This window comes from Oncorhynchus keta, chromosome 7 (genome assembly GCF_023373465.1).
Source record: "Oncorhynchus keta strain PuntledgeMale-10-30-2019 chromosome 7, Oket_V2, whole genome shotgun sequence".
Classification (NCBI taxonomy): domain Eukaryota; kingdom Metazoa; phylum Chordata; class Actinopteri; order Salmoniformes; family Salmonidae; genus Oncorhynchus; species Oncorhynchus keta.
Genome location: NC_068427.1, coordinates 33,362,270 through 33,386,156, shown reverse-complemented (window position 1 = coordinate 33,386,156; position 23,887 = coordinate 33,362,270). Strand labels below are relative to the sequence as shown.

The following is a 23,887-nucleotide window of genomic DNA, read 5'->3' as shown; positions in this document are numbered from 1 at the left end:
CAACCTTAATTCAAAATTGATTAAATAGATTATCTTGTCATCCATCTACACAAAATACCCCATAATGACAAAGAGAAAACATGTTTTTGGTTGTATTAAAAATGTCATACAGAAAAATGTAATTTACATACGTTTTCACTTCCCTGAGTCAATATGTTAGAATCACCTTTGGCAGTGATTACAGCTGTAAGTCTTTCTGGGTAATTCTCTAAGAGCTTTGCACATCTGGATTGTACAATATATTCCAATTTTTATTTTCAAAATTCTTCAAGCTCTGTCAAATTGTTGGTTGATCATTGCTAGACAAAGATGTTCTTGTCTTGCCATAGATTTCCAATCGCATTTAAGTCAAAACTGTAAATCGGCCACTTAGGAACATTCACTGTAGATTTGGCCTTATGTTTTAGGTTATTGTCCAGCTGAAAGGTGAATTCATCTCCCAGTGTCTGCTGGAAAACAGATTGAACCAGGTTTTCCTCTAGGATTTTGCCTGTGTAGCTCCATTCCATTTATTTTTATACTGAAAAAATCACCAGTCCTTAACAATTACAAGCATACCCATAACATGATGCAACCACCACTATACTTGAAAATACTGTATGGAGAGTCGTACTCAGTAATGTGTTGTATTGGATTTTCCCCAAACATAACACTTTTTATTGAGGGCAAAACGTTAACTGCTTTACCACATTTTTTGCAGTATTATTTGAGTGCCTTGTTGCAAACAGGATGCATGTTTGGGAATATTTGTATTCTGTACAGAATTCCTTCTTTTCACTCTGTCAATTAGATTAGTATTGTGGAGTAACTAGAATGTTGTTGATCCAGAGCCATTAAACTCTGTAACTGTTTTAAAGTCATCATTGGCCTCATGGTGAAATCCCTGAGTGGTTTCCTTCTTCTCCAGAAACTGAGTTAGGAAGGACACCTGTATTTTTGTAGTGACTGGGTATACTGATACACCATGTTCAAAGTGCTTTTTGAATGTTTACCCATCTACCACACTCCAAAAAGCAAGTCCTGTACAGTCTCGGGAGAGATGAAGGTCAAAGGTCAAAGTCCTCCAATACACAACCCAACCAAGCCGCACTGCTTCTTAACACAGCGCACATCCAACCCGGAAGCCAGCCGCACCAATGTGTCGAAGGAAACACTGTTTCCTGCGCCCAGCTCGCCACAGGAGGATATCCCTACCGGCCAAACCCTCCCTAAACCAGACAACACTCGGCCAATTGTGAGTCGCCCCATGGAACTCCCGGTCGCGGCCGGCTGCGTCAGAGCCTGGGCGCGAACCCAGAGTCTCTGGTGGCACAGCTAGCACTGCGATGCAGTGCCCTAGATCACTGCGCCACCCACTGCGCCACCCATCACTGACTTTTTATAAGAATCATTAATGTGTTGAAATCCCAAATTGTTTGCAAAGTCAACACAGCTCTTACACACAGCTCTGACACACACACTTATCCCACCAGACATGCCACCAGGGGACTTTTCACAGTCCCCAAATCCAGAAGAAACTCAAGCCTGTAATCGGACCCACAAATACTGACGCTCCAGATACTCAACTATTCTAAAAAAGGACAGTTTTATTGCTTTTTTAATCAGATCAACAATTTTCAGCTGTGCTAACATAATTGCAAAAGGGTTTTCTAATGATCAATTAGCCTTTTAAAATTATAAACTTGGATTAGCTAACACAACGTGCCATTGGAACACAGGAGTGATGGTGGCTGATAATGGGTCTCTGTTCGCCTGTGTAGATATTCCATAAACAAACCTGCCGTTTCCAGCTACAATAGTCATTTACAACATGAACAATGTCTACACTGTATATCTGATCAATTTGATGATATTTTAATAGACAAAAAAATTGCTTTTCTTTCAAAAAACAAGGACATTTCTAAGTGACCCAAAACTTTTGAACGGTAGTGTATATAAAATAAATATGTAGTTCGGTGCTTGAGCTGTTGTTTATTAAGGTTCTGTATTATGTCATGTTTCATGTTTTTTTTTTTTTTTTTCATGTTTTTCTTCTCCTTTCCCCCTTCTGATGACCAGGTGGTGAATCGCATCTCTGCATGTCTGGCAGACATATCAGTGTGGATGACGGATCACCACCTCAAGCTGAACCTCGGCAAGACGGAGCTGCTCTTCCTCCCGGGGAAGGACTGCCCGTTCCATGATCTCGCCATCACGGTTGACAACTCCATTGTGTCCTCCTCCCAGAGCGCTAAGAACCTTGGCGTGATCCTGGACAACACCCTGTCGTTCTCAACTAACATCAAGGCGGTGGCCCGTTCCTGTAGGTTCATGCTCTACAACATCCGCAGAGTACGACCCTGCCTCACACAGGAAGCGGCGCAGGTCCTAATCCAGGCACTTGTCATCTCCCGTCTGGATTACTGCAACTCGCTGTTGGCTGGGCTCCTGCCTGTGCCATTAAACCCCTACAACTCATCCAGAACGCCGCAGCCCGTCTGGTGTTCAACCTTCCCAAGTTCTCTCACGTCACCCCGCTCCTCCGCTCTCTCCACTGGCTTCCAGTTGAAGCTCGCATCCGCTACAAGACCATGGTGCTTGCCTACGGAGCTGTGAGGGGAACGGCACCTCAGTACCTCCAGGCTCTGATCAGGCCCTACACCCAAACAAGGGCACTGCGTTCATCCACCTCTGGCCTGCTCGCCTCCCTACCACTGAGGAAGTACAGTTCCCGCTCAGCCCAGTCAAAACTGTTCGCTGCTCTGGCTCCCCAATGGTGGAACAAACTCCCTCACGACGCCAGGACAGCGGAGTCAATCACCACCTTCCGGAGACACCTGAAACCCCACCTCTTTAAGGAATACCTAGGATAGGATAAAGTAATCCTACTCACCCCCTTAAAAGATTTAGATGCACTATTGTAAAGTGGCTGTTCCACTGGATGTCATAAGGTGAATGCACCAATTTGTAAGTCGCTCTGGATAAGAGCGTCTGCTAAATGACTTAAATGTAAATGTAATGTTTTGTGTTGACCCCAGGAAGAATAGCTGCTGCTCCTAATAAAATACAGAATACCAATAGGTGCCCTTAGCATAGGCATTGGAAACCCTACCTGGTCTTTGTGGTTGAATCTGCGTTAGAAATTCACTGCTCGACTGAGGGACCATACAGATAACTGTGTGTGAGGGGTACAGAGGTAATCATTAAAAAATCTAGTTAAACACTACTATTGCACACAAAGTGAGTTCATGGAACTTATTATGTGCTTGTTAAAAGCACATTTCTACTCCTAAACCTATTTAGGCTTGCCATAAGAAATTAGTTGAATACTTATTGACCCAAGACATTTAAGATGAATTTGTAAAAAAAAAAATCCTAAAACATAATTCTATTTTGACATTATATGGTATTGTTTGTAGGCCAGTGACAAAAAAATCTCAATTTAATCGATATTAAATTCAGGATGTAACACAACAATATGTGGAAAAAGTCAAGGGGCATGAATACTTTTTGAAGGCACTGTATTGTACTCTTGTGAGTGTGCATAGAGTCAGTGAAAAATAGGGTCAGTGCAGAAGTCCGGCTAACCATTAATTAACTATTTACTGTAGCAGTCTTATGGCTTGGGGGTAGAAGCTGTCTCGGTGCCTGTTGGTCTGAGAGTCGATGCTACGGTACAATTTATGGCTCCAGTACCAAGCTATGACTTGGGTGGCTGGAGTTTTAAGCAATTTTTCCAGCCCTTCCTCTGATACCGATTGATATAGAGGTCCTGGATGGCAGGGAGCTTGGCCCCAGTGATGCAGCTGTCCACACCACCCTTTGTAGCGATTTGCAGTCGAGGGTGGTGCATTTGTCATACCAATTGGTGATGCAACCAGTTAAGATTCTGTTTGGCTGTTTCCTAAATGAACCATAGATGGAGATAGGGATTTGGACTTGTGGTTTTACTTAATTCTCCATACTGACCAATGATTATAATGGAGATTCTAATCCAACCATTAATTCATACATTGTTGTAGAAGGCTAATGTTAAATAGCTAACAATGCACATGAATGTAAGTTACCAATTTGAATCACTTAATAATTCAAAAACAAAATTGATATCAGTAAAACCAATATAACTAATTGGTAGGTCTACCATTACTTCTTACGGTCATACTTTATTTGGATAGTATAGACTTTTCATCTGTAGATGCTACAGATGGCCATACTATCAACAAACTGTTGATAAGCAACTGCTTGCTACGGTTACGGTTAGCGTTAGGTTTGGAAAAAGGGTTATGGTTAAGTTTGAGTTAGGATACGGGTTAGGGTTAGACCTCGAGTTGGGGTGTTAGTAGATAGTTAGTTGAAATGTTACTGATAGTCTGCTACCCTTGTTTCTTCTATGAACTTCCTTTATCCTCCCTCCTCATGAAGGAGAGAAATTATAAAGTATCTTAAAGATATGTGGATTGTCGTCTTGTGAAACAGTGGATGTAAAAAATATAGCTAGCAAAAGTATTTACTGCAAAATGTAATGTACAATTGTGTAAGCTTGCCTGATATTCACCATGCAAGAAGCTCAAGTAAGGTAGCTAGCTCTTTTCTTGCTTATTGTGTAGTGGAGGATTACAAATACATGTATGCCTATGGATGTGTAGCTATCTATGTAGCCGATCTGTGTATGGACCCTAAAACGTTTGGTGTAAATATTAGTTCAGAACAGTGGTTTTAATTGCTTCCACCAATGAATCATTCATCCACAAGAAATTGAAGAAATGTACTGTTAAACACATGACTGTTACATGTCAATATTAGCTAGCTAGCTATGAACATCAGCTATTATAGCCGCTTTTATTGACTTCAAGACACTCTGAATGGCATCACAATGGCCATGGAGGGTGAGATCACAGTCCTCCTGAACAACAGGTGCTTTCACACAAGACTGTGTTGTACTCAAAGTGAGCATAAAATGTATTTATACTGAACAAAAATATAAACACAACATGCTTCAATTTCTGAGTTACAGTTGATATGAGGAAATCAGTTAATTAAATTATATTCATTAGGCGCTAATTGATGGATTTCACATGACTGGGAATACCGATACGCATCTGTTGCATACAGATTTAAAACAAATGGGCCTCACAATGGGCCTGAGGATCTTGTCAAGTTATTTCTGTGCATTCAAATTGGCATCAATAAAATGCAATTGTGTTCATTGTCCGTAGCTTATGCCTGCCCATACCAAAACTCCACTGCCACCTTGGGGCACTCTGTCAGCAATCCGCTCACCATACAAGTGGTCTACAGTTGCGAGGCCAGTTGGGTGTACTGCTAAATTCCCTAAAACTATGTTGGAGGCGGCTTAACATTCAATTCTCTGGCAACAGCTCTGGTGGACATTCCTGCAGTCAGCACGTCAATTGTACACTTCACCCAAGACATTTGTGGCATTGTGTTGTGTGACAAAACTCCACATTTTAGAGTGGCCTTTTATTGTCCCCAGCACAAGGTGCACCTGTGTGATGATCATGCTGATTAAAGGATAAATGCTCACTAACAGGGATGTAAACTAATTTGTGCACAGCATTTTAGATAAATAAGCTTTTTTTGTGCACATGGAAAATTTCTGGGGTCTTTTATTTCAGCTCATGAAACACTACATGTTGCGTTTATATTTTTGTTCGGTGTAGCTCGTTTGGTAGTTCTGCATCACTAGGCATCTCACGGCTGGGTTTCCCTTTGTAATATGTTAACAACTCCAGATAAAGGCACAACCATTACAGTAGAATTACTATACATTTCTATTTCTATGGGCACAAAACTTAAGTGCAGTGCAATTTACTACCAATTCAAATGTATTAATTATTTTTTTAATGGAAGAAAAAAAAACATGGCAGATCTATAATAGTTAAGCTATTATAAGGAGAATAAATTATTATGTTTGATTACCTCAAATCATTAATCACCCTCAGCAGGCATGCCTTCCCTGGAGTAGCCTAGCTCTGTGGCTCACCCAGAGCCAGCATGGGATCATACACTAGGATCACGCTGTGGAATGATGTACTGTATTTGATGACCCAGTGTGACTTCCTCTCCCTCTACGAAGTAATCTTCACCACCAGAGGCTTGATATTATTATTAACCCACGGTGTCCATGGGGTAATGTCATTATCAACCCACCAGGCCCATGGGATGATATCATTATCAACCCACAAGTCCCATGGGATAATATCATCATCAACCCACCAGGCCCATGGGATGATATCATTATCAACCCACAAGTCCCATGGGATAATATCATCATCAACCCACAAGGCCCATGGGATAAAATCATTATCAAACCACAAGGCCCATGGGATAAAATCATTATCAAACCACAAGGCCCATGGAATTATATCACCCCATCACCAGGCCTCCAGCAAAGACCACACAGGGTAGGCCTACAGACGGTGAGCAGGTGGAGAATGGGTTTAGATGTGTATTAGGCCTAGTACATCCGTCCCATGAAGTACCAGACCAGCTAGCTAGAAGCATAGAGCTGCAACCCATGTTCCTGCTTAACTGTGTGTGGTGAGGGGAGGGGGGTGGGGCAGAGAGAGAGAAAATTAAAGAGGGGGAGGGAGTGAGGCAGAGAGAGAGAAAATTAAAGAGGGGGAGGGAGAGGGAGTGAGGCAGAGAGAGAGAAAATGAAAGAGGGGGAGGGAGAGAGAGTTAGAAAGGGAGAGAGATGGAGAAAGATGGGGTGGGGAGATAAAGAAGGAGGGAAAAGGGGAGAGGGAGTCTGAAAGAGAGGGAGAGAGGAGGAGAAAAAGGGGGATACCAAAAGTGGCCCATTCTAGGACATTACATCATTGCTCTCCCTGCTGCAATTGCTGACAATCCCATCTCTCCGTTTCTACAGAGTAACCGGTTGGCTACCTCTGTGTACACACACACCCCTTGGGTTTGCCAGACAGGCAGCTTCAGAGGGTCTAATTGCTGTTGTGTCAATAAGGAGTGTATCTGGCATGATGCATGCACAGACACACACACATAGTCTCTCTCACACACACTCAACACACATGCACCTAAGCATGCACACTCACATGCATGGAGGCACACAGGCAGGCTGGCCCTCTCCTCTCGTCCTCTAATAAAATATTATGTTGTTCTGATCTGGGAAAATGTGCTACTCTCTCTCTCTGGTGTGATGGGTTCTCCAATCTGTTCAGCCACCAAGAACAGTTCAACATGAAGGGACGAGTTGTTACAACATATCAGCAGCCCATCAGCAGACAAAGACACTATTCACCTGCTGTTTGATCTAAACCTTGAGGGAGTTGTGTGTATTCGGTCGTCCTCCATACACCAATTAGACAAAGTCCTGGCTGCACTTGGGCTGTCAGTCCCCCTCACTGTCATTTTGGCACACAGTGTCTGTCTCTAACACGCACGCACACACACACACACACACACTTAAAAGGCCTTCTCAATGTCAAACAGTACACTACCATAATTTCTTTGGCCACAACTAAATGATCCTCAATAATTGCCGCAAACCCAAACACTGAACAGCAGTAAAGGAGCGGGTGTGAGAAAGAAATTGAAGAGAGGTTGTGAGAAAGAACATGAGCAGATAGAGAGAGATGGAGGAGAAAGGAGAGCAGCAATATGCCAGTGCTCCCTGTAGCTGTGGCAGTCTAGCAGCTAGCTCATGTAGCTCCCCTACAGAGAGAGAGACTCTTCATATGCCTGAGAAACAGTAACAGTGACACAGCATTTTTGCAACCGCATACATAAAATACAGTGGGGAGAACAAGTATTTGATACACTGCCGATTTTGCAAGTTTTCCCACTTACAAATCAGGTCTGTAATTGTTATCATAGGTACACTTCAACTGTGAGAGACGGAATCTAAAACAATTCCAGAAAATCACATTGTATGATTTTTAAGTAATTCATTTGCATTTTATTGCAATCAAACAGACTCCAACCTCTCCACAATGGCCAAGACCAGAGAGCTGTGTAAGGACATCAGGGATAAAATTGTAGACCTGCACAAGGCTGGGATGGGCTACAGGACAATAGGCAAATAGCTTGGTGAGAAGGCAACAACTGTTGGCGCAATTATTAAGTTCAAGATGACGGTCAATTACCCTCGGTCTGGGGCTCCATGCAAGATCTCACCTCGTGGGGCATCAATGATCATGAAGAAGGTGAGGGATCAGCCCAGAACTACACGGCAGGACCTGGTCAATGACCTGAAGAGAGCTGGGACCACAGTCTCAAAGAAAACCATTAGTAACACACTACGCCATCATGGATTAAAATCCTGCAGCTGGCTTGAGCAAGGTCCCCCTGCTCAAGCCAGCGCATGTCCAGGCCCGTCTGAAGTTTGCCAATGACCATCTGGATGATCCAGAGGAGGAATGGGAGAAGGTCATGTGGTCTGATGAGACAAAAATAGAGCTTTTTGGTCTAAACTCCACTCGCCGTGTTTGGAGGAAGAAGAAGGATGAGTACAACCCCAAGAACACCATCCCAACCGTGAAGCATGGAGGTGGAAATATCATTCTTTGGGGATGCTTTTCTGCAAAGGGGACAGGATGACTGCACCGTATTGAGGGGAGGATGGATGGGGCCATGTATCACGAGATCTTGGCCAACAACCTCCTTCCCTCAGTAAGAGCATTGAAGATGGGTCATGTCTGGGTCTTCCAGCATGACAACGACCTGAAACACACAGCCAGGGCAACTAAGGAGTGGCACCATAAGAAGCATGTCAAGGTCCTGTAGTGGCCTAGCCAGTCTCCAGACCTGAACACAGAAAATATTTGGAGGCAGCTGAAAGTCCATATTGCCCAGCGACAGCCCCGAAACCTGAAGGATCTGGAGAAAGTCTGTATGGAGGAGTGGGCCAAAATCCCTGCTGCAGTGTGTGCAAACCTGGTCAAGAACTACAGGAAACGTATGATCTCTGTAAGTGAAAACAAAGGTTTCTGTACCAAATATCAAGTTCTGCTTTTCTGATGTATCAAATACTTATGTCATGCAATAAAATGCTAATTAATTACTTAAAAATCATACAATGTGATTTTCTGGATTTTTAGATTCCGTCTCTCACAGTTGAAGTGTACCTATGATAAAAATTACAGACCTCTACATGCTTTGTAAGTAGGAAAACCTGCAAAATCGGCAGTGTATCAAATACTTGTTCTGTCAACTGTATATAGAGAGAAAGATAGAGAGCATGAGGGAGAGAAAGAGATAGACATACCTGATGAGAGAGGAGAGGAGAGGATAACCGTTTTCCTTTCAGCACGCGGAGGAGAAAAAAAATATTTCAGAGACGTTCAGAGACCTGAAGAGAGAGATATCAGAGAGAGAGACAGATATCAGAGAAGGAGCGAGAGACAGGGAGAAATAGAGAGAGAGACAGAAAGAGACGCTCAACATGCTCTGCTCACACCTGCTGTGATGGTCCGGGCCTAAACCACACAAAAACAATGCTAAACACTATGGAACACAAAGCTTTTACTATCTCTTCCTGGAATATACCAGGCCTGAGGTCATCTGCTGTTGGCCTAAAGAGCAAGAACCCAGACTTCATCAAATAAATTGAAAACACAGACATTGTCATTCTACAAGAAACACGGTATAAAGGAGACGGACCCAATGGTTGCCCTCTAGGTTACAGAGAGCTGGTAGTCCCATCCAGCAAACTACCAGATGTGAAGCAGAGAAGAGACTCAGGGGCAGTGGCGACCTGTCATTCAACCTGTTTTGAGGCCCACATTTTTTGTAATTTAAAAAATATAGATATATATATATTTGTTTAAAAAAATGGGGGGGCTTGCATGTTATTTTACCATTAATACGTGCCACTTGCAAACAATGTAAAAAAAAAAAAAATATATATATATATATATATATATATATAATTGAGTTAATAAATCCGCATACAACCATGGTCTCTTTTTTGTCAGGTCCAAAATGCAGGTGTTTCAGTCTTGCTCAGTACTTTCTGTGGTGGTGAGGTGAGCCAGCAGAAAATAACATAATTGCGCCGGGATTGGCTAAGTATTCTTTCACTCATAGGGACATTGCACAATCGCCTAGCTTCAGTACTTTCGTAATGGTAGACATCCAAAATGTTGGCCCTTTGGGTCCTACCATAGAGTTATATTTAAAGTGTCCTTCAAAGAAGGTTCAAGGTCATTGGCCACAGAAATTATGTCAGATCATGCTTTGATTGGACTGATCATGTCACCATTTTACTTTTACAATTTTAGCTAGCAGTCGTCATCGTGAATCAAGTGTACTGGCAAATCATTTTTAATCCTTGTCATATGAAGAGAAATAATGAAGAGAAAATATAGATAAAACGTATCGGTGCTCATCGGCCATTGTACATAATAATTACACAAGTTGGAAATTGCACATTTCGGTGGCTAACCGCAAGCATTGCAGTGGGAAAATACGTTTTGAACAGTATTCCAACTCAACTTTTCCTTTGATGACAAAATGTGCCAACGAAGGACCACCGTGCACAACAAGGTGTGTCCAAAAATATCTTATATGCTGCTGCATAAATAATGTAATATGCCAGGGAGATATGGTCAGCCATATCAGCTATGTTTTTTTAAAGGCAGTAAACGAGGCTGAATGAACTGTTTCGTTGCCAGATAAGGTTCCGCTGATAGCCAGGTGTAGCGGTGGTAAGGCACCGTTTGGGTGGTGGGCACCGCTTGTTGCTGTTATAATGCAATTAATGTATTGTTTAGTGTTTTGTTGTGTAGTGGCTTTGCTGGCATGCATCTAAAAAAATAAGGGGGGGAGTTGCCCCACCAAGATTTACATGGTAAAATAGACACTGTTCAGAGGGTGTGCTAATTTGATATAGAGCAGACCTAACCCACTCTATTAAATTAGTAAAAACAGGAACATTTTACATCTGGCTAGAAATTAATAAGGAAATTATCTCAACAAGAGAAAAATGTTCTAATGTGTGCTACCTATACCCCCTCAGTAGAATCCCCATACTTTAATGCTGAAATCTTCTCCATCCTAGAGTGGGAGATCAACAATTTCCAAGCTCAGGGACATGTACTAGTCTGTGGCGACCTAAATGCCAGAACTGACACCCTCAGCACACAGGGGGACAAAGACCTACCTGGAGGGAACAGCATTCCCTCCCCATATGCCACCCTAGACACAACTACGACAACATAACCAACAAAAACAGGTCACAACTCCTGCAGCTCTGTAGGATGCTGGGTATTACGTAGACAATTGTAGGCTTCGAGGGGACTCCTATGGTCGGTACACCTATAGATCATATGTAGACTACTTTATCACTGACCTCAACCCAGAGTCTCTTAGTGCTTTCACAGTCAGTCCACTGACACCTCTATCAGATCACAGCAAAATCACACTCTACTTTTTTTTTTACCTTTATTTAACCAGGCAAGTCAGTTAAGAACATATTATTATTTTCAATGACGGCCTGGGAACAGTGGGTTAACTGCCTGTTCAGGGGCAGAACGACAGATTAGTACCTTGTCAGCTCGGGGGTTTGAACTCGCAACCTTACGGTTACTAGTCCAACGTTCTAACCACTAGGCTACGCTGCCGCCCTTTACACATAGCTTTGCTCAATCATGAAGCATCAAAGCCAAAGGAACTGAATAATATTAAGAAATGCTCTAGACGGAATGAAAGTAGTGTGTAAATCTACCAAAAAACTATTAGGCAACAACAAATTCAATCCCTTTTAGAAAATTTCCTGAACAAGAAAGGTGTAACTTTAAACAGTACATTTGACCTCTCAGCTTCCCTATAAAATCAAAACATTTCAAGCAGACAACCTAAGAAAATTAACAGCAACAACAAATGGTTTGATGAATAATGCAAAAACCTAAGAAAGAAATTGAGAAACCTATCCAACCAAAAACATAGGAGACACAGAAAAAGAGACCCAGAGTGTACGCCGTCACCATGGTGAATCACTAAAACAATACAGAAATACAAGGAACAGCACGTCAGAAATCAGCTCAATGTAATTGAAGAATCCAAAGAATCTAACCACTTCTGGGAAAATTGGAAAACTCTAAACAAACAACAACACGAAGAATTATCTATCCAAAACAGAGATGTATGGATAAACCACTTCTCCAATCTTTTTGGCTCTATAACAAAGAACAAACAGCAAAAACAGATAGATGATCAAATACAAATCTTAGAATCAACTAGTAAAGACTAACAGAACCCACTGGATTCTCCAATCACATTGAATGAACTACAGGACAAAATACAAACCCTCCAACCCAAAAAGGCCTGTGGGGTTGATTGTATTCTAAATGAAAATATAAAATATACAGACCACAAATTCCAATTGGCAATACTTAAACTCTTTTACATCATCAGCACTGGCATATTCCTCAATATTTGGAGCCAAGGACTGATCACTCCAATCCATAAAAGTGGAGACAAGTATGACCCCAATAACTACTGTGGGATATGAGTCAACAGCAACCTTGGGAAAATCCTTTGCATTATCATTAACATTAGACTCATATATTTCATCTGCGAAAACAATGAACTGAGCAAATGTCAAATTGGCTTTTTATGAAATTACTGTTCGACAGACCACGTATTCACCCTAACTGACAAACTAATAAGCCAAAACAATGGCAAAGTCTTCTCACGCTTTGTTGATTTCAAAAAAGCTTGACTCAAATTGGCATGAGGGCCTGTTATACAAATGGATGGAAAGTGGTATTGGGGGAAAAACATACAACATTATAAAATCCATGTACACAAACAACAAGTATTAAAACTGGCAAAGAACACACACTTTTCTTTCCACAGGGCTGGAGGGTGAGACAAGGATGCAGCTTAAGCCCCACTCTCTTCAACATACAGTTGAAATCGGAAGTTTATATACACTTAGGTTGGAGTCATGAAAACTTGTTTTTCAACCACTCCACAAATGTCTTGTTAACAAACTATAGTTTTAGCAAGTCGGTTAGGACATCTACTTTGTGCTTTATACAAGTAATCTTTCCAACAATTGTTTACAGACAGATTATTTCGCTGTATCACAATTCCAGTGGGTCAGAAGTTTACGTACACTAAGTTGACAGTGCCTTTAAACAGAATGGAAAATTCCCGAAAATTATGTCATGGCTTTAGAAGCTTCTGATAGGCTAATTGACCTAATTTGAGTCAATTGGATGTGTACCTGTGGATGTATTTCAAGGCCTACCGTCAAACTCAGTGCCTCTTTGCTTGACATCATGAGAAAATCAAAAGAAATCAGCCAAGACCTTAGAAAAACAATTGTAGACCTCCACAAGTCTGGTTCATCCTTGGGAGCAATTTCCAAACGCCTGAAGGTACCATGTTCATCTGTACAAATAATAGTACACAGGTATAAACACCATGGGACCACGCAGCCATCACATCGCTCAGGAAGGAGACACGTTCTGACTCCTAGGTTATGAACGCAAAAGTGCAAATCAATCCCAGAACAACAGCAAAGGACCTTGTGAAGCAACTGCTCCAAAACCGGCAGTAAAAAAGCCAGACTACGGTTTGCAACTGCACATGGGGACAAATATTGTACTTTTTGGAGAACTTTCCTCTGGTCTGATGAAACAAAAATAGAACTGTTTGGCCATAATGACCATCGTTAATGTTTGAAGGAAAAAGGGGGAGGCTTGCAAGCCGAAGATCATCATCCCAAACGTGAAGCACGGGGGTGGCAGCAAATGGACAATGACCTCAAGCATACTTCCAAATTGTGGCAAAATGGCTTCATGACAACAAGGTAAAGGTATTGGAGTGGCCATCACAAAGCCCTGACCTCAATCCTATAATTACACCAGCTCTGTCAGGAGGAATGGGACAGAATTCACCAAACTGCTTGTGGAAGCTACCTGAAACGTTTGACCCAAGTTAAACAATTTAAAACCAATGCTACCACATACTAATTGAGTGTATGTGAACTTCTGACCCACTGGGAATAAATCATTCTCTCTACTATTATTCTTACATTTCACCTTTTAAAAAGATAATTTTTACGAGGATTAAATGTCAGGAATACTGAAAAACTGAGAATAAATGTATTTGGCTAAGGTGTATGTAAACTTCCGACTTCAACTGCATATATCAATGAATTGGCGAGGGCACTAGAACAGTCTACAGCACCCAGCCTCACCCAACTAGAATCTGAAGTCAAATGTCTACTGTTTGCTGATGATTTGGTGCTTCTGTCCCCAACCAAGGAGGGCCTACAGCAGCACCTAGATCTTCTGCACAGATGGTGTCAGACCTGATCCCTGACAGTAAATCTCAGTTAAACAAAAATAATGGTGTTCCAAAAAAGGTCCAGTTTTCAGGACCACGATTACAAAGGCCTTCAATGCCATAAAAAGGAACATAAAATAAAACGTACCAATTACCAGCTAAAAATACTTGAATCAGTTATAGAACCCATTGCCCTATATGGTTGTGAGGTCTGGAGTCCGCTCACCAACCAAAAATTTGAAAAATGGGACAAACACCAAATTGAGACTCTGCATGCAGAATTCTGCAAAAACATCTGTGTGCAACGTAAAACAGAAATGAATGTATGCAGAGCAGAATAAGGCCGATTCCAGTTAATTATCAATATTGAGAAGAGCCATGACCATCTAAAAGAAAGCGATTCCCAAACCTTCCATAACAAAACCACCTACAGAAAATTTAACCTGGAGAAGAGCCCCCTAAGCAAGCTGGTCCTGGGGCTCTGTTCACCTGTTGTATTCGGCGCATGTGACAATTACAATTTGATTTGATTTAAATCATTAGGTATGGCTGACCACAGACACACAGACAAAGACCCGACTTCCTACTGGCTCCTGACACTTCCTGCTTTGCACTACAGGAGTCTGTCACCTAATCCCAGTCAGCAACCTCCCACTCTGGGAACCTGCCATGGAGTCTGTCACCTAATCTCAGTCAGCAACCTCCCACTCTGGGAACAGCCATGGAGTCTGTCACCTAACCCCAGTCAGCAACCTCCCACTCTGGGAACAGCCATGGAGTCTGTCACCTAATCCCAGTCAGCAACCTCCCACTCTGGGAACAGCCATGGAGTCTGTCACCTAATTCCAGTCAGCAACCTCCCACTCTGGGAACAGCCATGGAGTCTGTCACCTAACCCCAGTCAGCAACCTCCCACTCTGGGAACAGCCATGGAGTCTGTCACCTAATCCCAGTCAGCAACCTCCCACTCTGGGAACAGCCATGGAGTCTGTCACCTAATCTCAGTCAGCAACCTCCCACTCTGGGAACAGCCATGGAGTCTGTCACCTAATCTCAGTCAGCAACCTCCCACTCTGGGAACAGCCATGGAGTCTGTCAACTAATTCCAGTCAGCAACCTCCCACTCTGGGAACAGCCATGGAGTCTGTCACCTAATCCCAGTCAGCAGCCTCCCACTCTGGGAACAGCCATGGAGTCTGTCACCTAACCCCAGTCAGCAACCTCCCACTCTGGGAACAGCCATGGAGTCTGTCACCTAATCCCAGTCAGCAACCTCCCACTCTGGGAACAGCCATGGAGTCTGTCACCTAACCCCAGTCAGCAACCTCCCACTCTGGGAACAGCCATGGAGTCTGTCACCTAATCCCAGTCAGCTAACTCCCACTCTGGGAACAGCCATGGAGTCTGTCACCTAATCCCAGTCAGCAGCCTCCCACTCTGGGAACAGCCATGGAGTCTGTCACCTAATCCCAGTCAGCAACCTCCCACTCTAGGAACAGCCATGGAGTCTGTCACCTAATTCCAGTCAGCAACCTCCCACTCTGGGAACAGCCATGGAGTCTGTCACCTAATCCCAGTCAGCAACCTCCCACTCTGGGAACAGCCATGGAGTCTGTCACCTAACCTCAGTCAGCAACCTCCCACTCTGGGAACAGCCATGGAGTCTGTCACCTAATCCCAGTCAGCAACCTCCCACTCTAGGAACAGCCATGGAGTCTGTCACCTAATTCCAGTCAGCAACCTCCCACTCTGGGAACAGCCATGGAGTCTGTCACCTAATCCCAGTCAGCTAACTCCCACTCTGGGAACAGCCATGGAGTCTGTCACCTAATCCCAGTCAGCAGCCTCCCACTCTAGGAACAGCCATGGAGTCTGTCACCTAATTCCAGTCAGCAACCTCCCACTCTGGGAACAGCCATGGAGTCTGTCACCTCATCCCAGTCAGCAACCTCCCACTCTAGGAACAGCCATGGAGTCTGTCACCTAATTCCAGTCAGCAACCTCCCACTCTGGGAACAGCCATGGAGTCTGTCACCTAATCCCAGTCAGCTAACTCCCACTCTGGGAACAGCCATGGAGTCTGTCACCTAATCCCAGTCAGCAACCTCCCACGCTGGGAACAGCCATGGAGTCTGTCACCTAATCCCAGTCAGCAGCCTCCCACTCTGCGAACAGCCATGGAGTCTGTCACCTAATCCCAGTCAGCTAACTCCCACTCTGGGAACAGCCATGGAGTCTGTCACCTAATCCCAGTCAGCAACCTCCCACGCTGGGAACAGCCATGGAGTCTGTCACCTAATCCCAGTCAGCAGCCTCCCACTCTGGGAACAGCCATGGAGTCTGTCACCTAATCCCAGTCAGCAACCTCCCACTCTAGGAACAGCCATGGAGTCTGTCACCTAATTCCAGTCAGCAACCTCCCACTCTGGGAACAGCCATGGAGTCTGTCACCTCATCCCAGTCAGCAACCTCCCACTCTAGGAACAGCCATGGAGTCTGTCACCTAATTCCAGTCAGCAACCTCCCACTCTGGGAACAGCCATGGAGTCTGTCACCTCATCCCAGTCAGCAACCTTAGCCTCTTTAGATGGGTATGCTCCCTCTAAGCAGGGGATGCTCTGCTCCATGTGTGTCCATGTGAGGGTGCATGATGTGAATGAGAGGGGCTACCAGAGGCTATAATCACGTATAGGAAATCATATATTTTGAATGTTAAGTATACAGTGTAAAAGTGTCATACTGAGCTTCCCCAAGATGGCTCAAAGGGTCAAAAGGGCATCAAAGGACAAAGGATGACGGAGAGTATATGTAAGTAAATCAGTGAGGTGCCCAGTCCATCTATCTGTCTCTCTGTCCAACACTATTAGCAGATTAAGACCAGAGTTGTTCATGAAATCAGGGTGACCAGTAACTAATGACCAGTAAGCTGATTGGCTGTGACCTGGTCCAGTCAGTCAGTCCAGACAGTCAAAGCCCCCCCACTACACTATGTAGGGAACAGGGTGCCGTTTGACTGTCTCTCCAGTCAAGGACACTCGTAACTACACTGACTTTGAACTGGTGTGATGATATGTGATTGACTCAGCCTGAAGCCTCATTTGCAGCATAGAAAAGCCTTTTTGTTTGAGCAGGATGAGATGTGATGAGATTTGATCAGTCATCGAGTGGAGAGAATCCAGTGAGTCAGATCCTTTTGATGAAATGGGTTTAAACATGAGAGCAGATTGATTATACACCAGGACTCTGGGAGGGATTGTGCTAATGAAGGAACACAGACACACACACAGACAAAGACACAGACTAAGACACAGACACAGACACACACATAGAATGACTGGGCTAATATACTGGAATTAGTGCTGAGCGATTAACCGAAATTGTGGTTATTTTTCGACATTGGATAAATGATTTGAATTACATTTTGTTCGCTTTTTTTCCTGTGAGCTCGATGTACAGTTTCTGTAGAGATACATTAGATCAAGCCTGAACTGTGAGATGTAGTCGGGATTTGTTGAAACTACAAAATAGACTAGAGTCACACCCCTTTTGATAATAACCGGAGCCACATCCTCTCTGTGGCAGGATGTGTGAGGTTTATAGTGTGTACACAGATACACACACCACTTCTGAGACTGGGGAGGTTCACCTGACACACCACAAGCACCTGCTCATTATCAGCTGTGGCAGAATTATCTCCTCCCCAGTAAAACATAACAGTGGTAACATATTAGAAAACAAATGATCATTATCAATGCAAAGCATCAACACCAGGGGGCAATTCATATGGGGATTATTCAGAGAGCATCATACAGTCCTTAAAGTGGAACTGACAGCATTTTAACTACTTTGCAGATATGAAACAGACAGACAACGGCATTGTTGGATGCAGTTCCTTGCAGTAGGATTAATATAATTCACCAACACATGTTTAAGTAGTCCAAAACATATTGCTATCAGGTTGTAAATCATAATTGGCCTGGTACATTGTTTTCTGCCTCCATTCGAGATGCCGTTTCCGTTTCAATGACTCAATATTTTGGACAAAAAAGGACAAATGTAACTAAAGCTGTCAATACAATCAAACTAGCAAGGGCAATGATCACAAGTCAGTCATAAAGTGGCTAATAGGCTAGCACATCTATTTCCATCGCTAGCTAAAAACACAGAGCCTAACGTTAGCTACTTGCTAGCTGCTAGGAGGATGTCATGTCATTGGAGGAGTGGGTGAGTGACTGACTTTTTCCCCTCATCTTGTTTTTCGGTGGCTGTACACAGCTAGACATGCAGGAGTCATTTGGTTAGTTAGCAAGAACTTGAATGACTGTTATCCAGTTAGCATATCTCTTGTGTTTGCAAATTCACTCTGGCTATCTACTCAGAGTGCAGAATAACTGATGAATTTACAAATGCGCAACACCTGCTGAATATAACCGGTGTCAGTAAACGTAGGCAAAAAAATATATATAGTCACGAACGCTCTAGATATCATGTAAACAGCCTAGCTAACCAGCTCTGCTATGGTGAGTAAAATGGCCAGAGTGAGGTGAGAAGTAGCTAGTTAGCAAGTTAGCCAATTTTAGCCAGTTAGCTTGGGTGCTTGGTTGTAGGCAAGCTGCAGAAGGACGAGTGGGCTACAAGTCCCCATTATTTATCAGTGCAAATTTGACAGTGAACTAGCTGAAAAAGTTTGAAGTCTTATCTAATGTTCCTTGGTCAGATTTGAGTTAATCTGGCACTGGCTGGCATTTGATGTTGATGATTGTTGTTGATGTGCATTACTGAGAGAGAAAGACTACATGGTTGTTTGATCAACAGGACTGTAAAGTTCCCAAATGTAAGAGAACTCCCATGGTGTTGACATGTTTGCAGAAATCCATTCAGGTGTAGTTTGTGGCTTTTGGTGAATGCGTTCTACTGATCTAAAGTCACGCTGTTGCAACTGCCTGTAAACACACAGTCCAGATCAAAGTGAATGATGGCAAGCCTGTGTGGTAAATGGCTTGTTTGAAAAAAGGCCTACCATAGCTCTGATTAGCTATGGTGCATCGGTCTGCTTAGACTCCGGTCCTGGACACGATATGTTTTTATTAGGTTTTATTTACTGCAGTGTCTATTAATTGTCCAAACACACAGCTGCTTTCCCATTCTATATTGCTATAGAATTTTCACAAATACCTTATAATACATCATTCCCAAATATTATATGAATTTAAGAAAATGTGAAAATGACCATATCTAAATGCTTGCTTGTCAGAAAATGTTTCCATGTTGCTAAGATGCTGAACGGCTCCACTTTAAACTACATACTCGTACAGAAATAGAATCCATAGACTGATAATTAAGCATATTGATATCCTGAAGTTCCTGCTATACTTCTTGCTTTCCCTCCTACGGGGAGACCCAATATGGCCACCGATCCCACCATTACAGAACATGAATGGGAATGTTTGTCTCAAGTGACTCCCTATTCCCTATATAATGCAGTACTTTTGACCAAGAGCCATTACCCTTATTTTACCAGGTAAGTTTACTTAGAACACATTCTTATTTACAGGAACGACATGGGGACTAGTTACAGGGGAGAGGAGAAAGTCTATCACTTAGTGGACTAACACACATCCACTGTGGTTAGAGTGATCCCAGAATAAGCTATTCACTAAGGTTAGAGTGCCAAGCCTCTTATGGCACTGCACCATAAACCCAGGCTGGCAGGGAGAGGGAGAGAGGGAGAGAGGGAGAGAGGGCGAGAGGGCGAGAGAGAGAGAGAGAGAGAGAGAGAGAAGTGAAAATAGGGTAGATGGGCGAAAGTAGTATGACCTATTGAGCTCCAGTAGTCTCATACCAACACTTTCTGGGACCACTTCCCAAATGTCACCCTATTCCCCATATAGTGCATTACTTTTTGAAGAGGCCCATGGGGTTTAGGGTACCATTTGGAATGCAGCCTGAGTGTGATTTCCTCTACGGGAGACAAACATCACTTTGACCAAATCACATTACAGTGTGATAGACCGCAGTGCCACCAGAACTTACACACACACACACACACACACACACACTGTGATACAGAGTTAGGGACAGAGTTTACAGAGTCAAGGAAGAGAGTTAGACAGACTAGCAGACATGAACACAGAGCAAATACTACTTATCTGTGTCTGTCTTCCCCAGGCCTTACTACCACAGTAGCTAGTAAACATAATGACTGGAATGTAACTATAATGGATAAAACAGGCTTACTTATGGTACCGATGTCATATACACACAAACATTTTGCAAACACTCACACAGAGGATGAAGCCTTTGGCTGGGGTGTCAAAAAGAAATCCCTGCTTCCTGTAATCTCCACTGTTCTTGGTGGCTGTTGACATTCAGGCACATTTCACCTCAGTTGCTATGTCCTTCATCCCCATCGCACACTAAATGCCTGAGCTCTGATGCTCTCTCTCTCTCTCTCTCTCTCTGTTTCTCTCTGTTTCTCTCTCTCTCTCTCTCTCTCTCTCTCTCTCTCTCTCTCTCTCTCTCTCTCTCTCTCTCTCTCTCTCTCTCTCTCTCTCTCTCTCTCTCTCTCTCTCTCTCTCTCTCTCTCTCTCTCTCTCTCTCTCTCTCTCTCTCTCTCTCTCTCTCTCTCTCTCTCTCTCTCTCTCTCTCTCTCTCTCTCTCTCTCTCTCTCATATAAATACATAAATGTATTTTATGTCAAATATGTTTCCCAGGGGCTTATTTAGAACTGAGACCTAAATAAAGAGAGGAAGTGCAGAAAAGAAGAGCAGCACCCTTGAGAGGGAAGAAGAGGGAGAACAGGAGGAGTGAGGCAGGGAGGATAAGAGAGGAAAGAGAGGAGGAGAAGGGGAGGGGTGGGAGAGAAGGAGAGAGTGGAAAGAGCAAGAAATATTTGTATTGTTCTATGTGAGAAACAGAGACAAGCACATGATTGTATGTTCAGTTGGAGTCTTAGTCACAAAGATAGTGACCCCCCAAATTGAAGGTCATGTCCTTGCCTCGTGGTTGCTACTCTAGCTCAATACATGTCTGAGATTACAGTAATGGAAAAAGTGAACCAGCACCACTACCACGCCTCTCTGTGGCTTCCCTGACTCTGTAAACTCTTCTCACTGCTTCACACAGCCCACATCATACACTCCTCTCCAGGGTGGGGTCTGACTGACACACACACACACACACACACACACACACACACACACACACAGCCCTGCTGCCTCGGACCGGACTGAAAGAACATTTAGCTTTACTTAGCTAGTTTATTACAATTCAATTCAATTCAAGGGCTTTATTGGCATGGGAAACATGTGTTAACATTGCCAAAGCAAGTGAGGTAGATAATATATGAAGTGAATATATAAAGTTAAATAAACAATAAAAATTAACAGTAAACATTACACATACAGAAGTTTCAAAACAATAAAGACATTACAAATGTCATATTATATATATATACAGTGTTTTAACAATGTACAAATGGTAAAGGACACAAGATAAAATAAATAAGCATAAATATGGGTTGTATTTACAATGGTGTGTGTTCTTCACTGGTTGCCCTTTTCTCGTGGCAACAGGTCACAAATCTTGCTGCTGTGATGGCACACTGTGGAATTTCACCCAGTAGATATGGGAGTTTGGATTGGATTGGATTTGTTTTCTAATTCTTTGTGGATCTGTGTAATCTGAGGGAAATATGTCTCTCTAATATGGTCATACATTGGGCAGGAGGTTAGGAAGTGCAGCTCAGTTTCCACCTCATTTTGTGGGCAGTGAGCACATAGCCTGTCTTCTCTTTATTCTCTTTATTATTTCCAATGTGTCAAGTAATTATCTTTTTGTTTTCTCATGATTTGGTTGGGTCTAATTGTGCTGCTGTCCTGGGGCTCTGTAGGTTGTGTTTGTGAACAGAGCCCCAGGACCAGCTTGCTTAGGGGACTCTTCTCCAGGTTCATCTCTCTGTAGGTGATGGCTTTGTTGTGGAAGGTTTGGGAATCGCTTCCTTTTAAGTGGTTATAGAATTTAACGGCTCTTTTCTGGATTTTGATAATTAGTGGGTATCAGCCTACTTCTGCTCTGCATGCATTATTTGGTGTTCTACATTGTACACGGGGGATATTTTTGCAGAATTCTGCATGCAGAGTCTCAATTTGGTGTTTGTCCCATTTTGTGAAGTCTTGGTTGGTGAGCGGACCCCAGACCTCACAACCATAAAGGGCAATGGGCTCTATGACTGATTCAAGTATTTTTAGCCAAATCCTAATTGGTATGTTGAAATTTATGTTCCTTTTGATGGCATAGAATGCCCTTCTTGCCTTCTCTCAGATCGTTCACAGCTTTGTGGAAGTTACCTGTGGTGCTGTTGTTTGGGCCAAGGTATGTATAGTTTTTTGTGTGCTCTAGGGCAACAGTGTCTAGATGGAATTTGTTTGTGCTCCTGGTGACTGGACCTTTTTTGGAGCACCATTATTTTGGTCTTACCGAGATCTACTGTTAGGGCCCAGGTCTGACAGAATCTGTGTATAAGATCTAGGTGCTGCTGTAGGCCCTCCTTGGTTGGTGACAGAAGCACCAGATCATCAGCAAACAGCAGACATTTGACTTCGGATTCTAGTAGGGTGAGGCCGGGTGCTGCAGACTTTTCTAGTGCCCGCGCCAATTCGTTGATATATATGTTGAAGAGGGTGGGGCTTAAGCTGCATCCCTGTCTCACCCCACGGCCCTGTGAAGAAATGTGTGTGTTTTTTGCCAATTTTAACCGCACACTTGTTGTTTGTGTTCCTGGATTTTATAATGTTGTATGTTTTACCCCCAACACCACTTTCCATCAGTTTGTATAGCAGACCCTCATGCCAAATTGAGTCGAAGGCTTTTTTGAAATCAACAAAGCATGAGAAGACTTTGCCTTTGTTTTGGTTTGTTTGGTTGTCAATTAGGGTGTGCAGGGTGAATACATGGTCTGTTGTACAGTAATTTGGTAAAAAGCCAATTTGACATTTGCTCAGTACATTGTTTTCATTGAGGAAATGTACGAGTCTGCTGTTAATGATAATGCAGAGGATTTTCCCAAGGTTACTGTTGACGCATATTCCACGGTAGTTATTGGGGTCAAATTTGTCTCCACTTTTGTGGATTGGGCTGATCAGTCCTTGGTTCCCAATATTGGAGAATCCCCATTAGCTGCTTACATTGTGTTTTACAGTATCTCTGGTGTGTGTGTGTGTGTGTGTGTGTGTGTGTGTGTGTGTGTGTGTGTGTGTGTGTGTGTGTGTGTGTGTGTGTGTGTGTGTGTGTGTGTGTGTGTGTGTGTGTGTGTGTGTGTGTGTGTGTGTGTGTTGACTGAAAACAGACAAAGCTGAACAGAATGAAAAAAAGAGAAATACAGAGATAGTATGTCTCTGTTACTGATAATTTATTCTCCGTGAAGTGTGATGGCCAATCTCCTCAAAACTCTTCCTGTGTGGTTTCACACCTAGCACACAATCTACCTTCCATCCCCCCCTCATCCCCTCATCCCCCAACTGCCTTCCATCCCCTCATCCCAGACAAAGAAGGGGGCTAGACAAATAAGCATTGCTGTATGTTGAAAAAACATGCATTCTATAATGATTTTAACAAGAATTAGATCAAT

At 43.1% G+C, this 23,887-nt stretch overlaps 1 protein-coding gene across 22 annotated transcripts in view; it reads right to left on the bottom strand.

Moving 5' to 3' along the window:
• LOC118385851 (microtubule-associated protein 2-like) overlaps positions 1-23,887 on the bottom strand; it is a 170,954-nt gene that overhangs the window by 109,909 nt on the left and 37,158 nt on the right. For 20 of the 22 annotated variants that reach the window (XM_052522665.1, XM_052522674.1, XM_052522676.1 and 17 more), the window contains one exon: positions 9,227-9,310. The exons of the other annotated variants lie outside the window; for them this stretch is intronic. The gene's annotated coding sequence lies outside the window, so the exon portion shown is untranslated. The remainder of the gene's footprint in view (positions 1-9,226; positions 9,311-23,887) is intronic. 22 annotated transcript variants of the gene reach the window in all.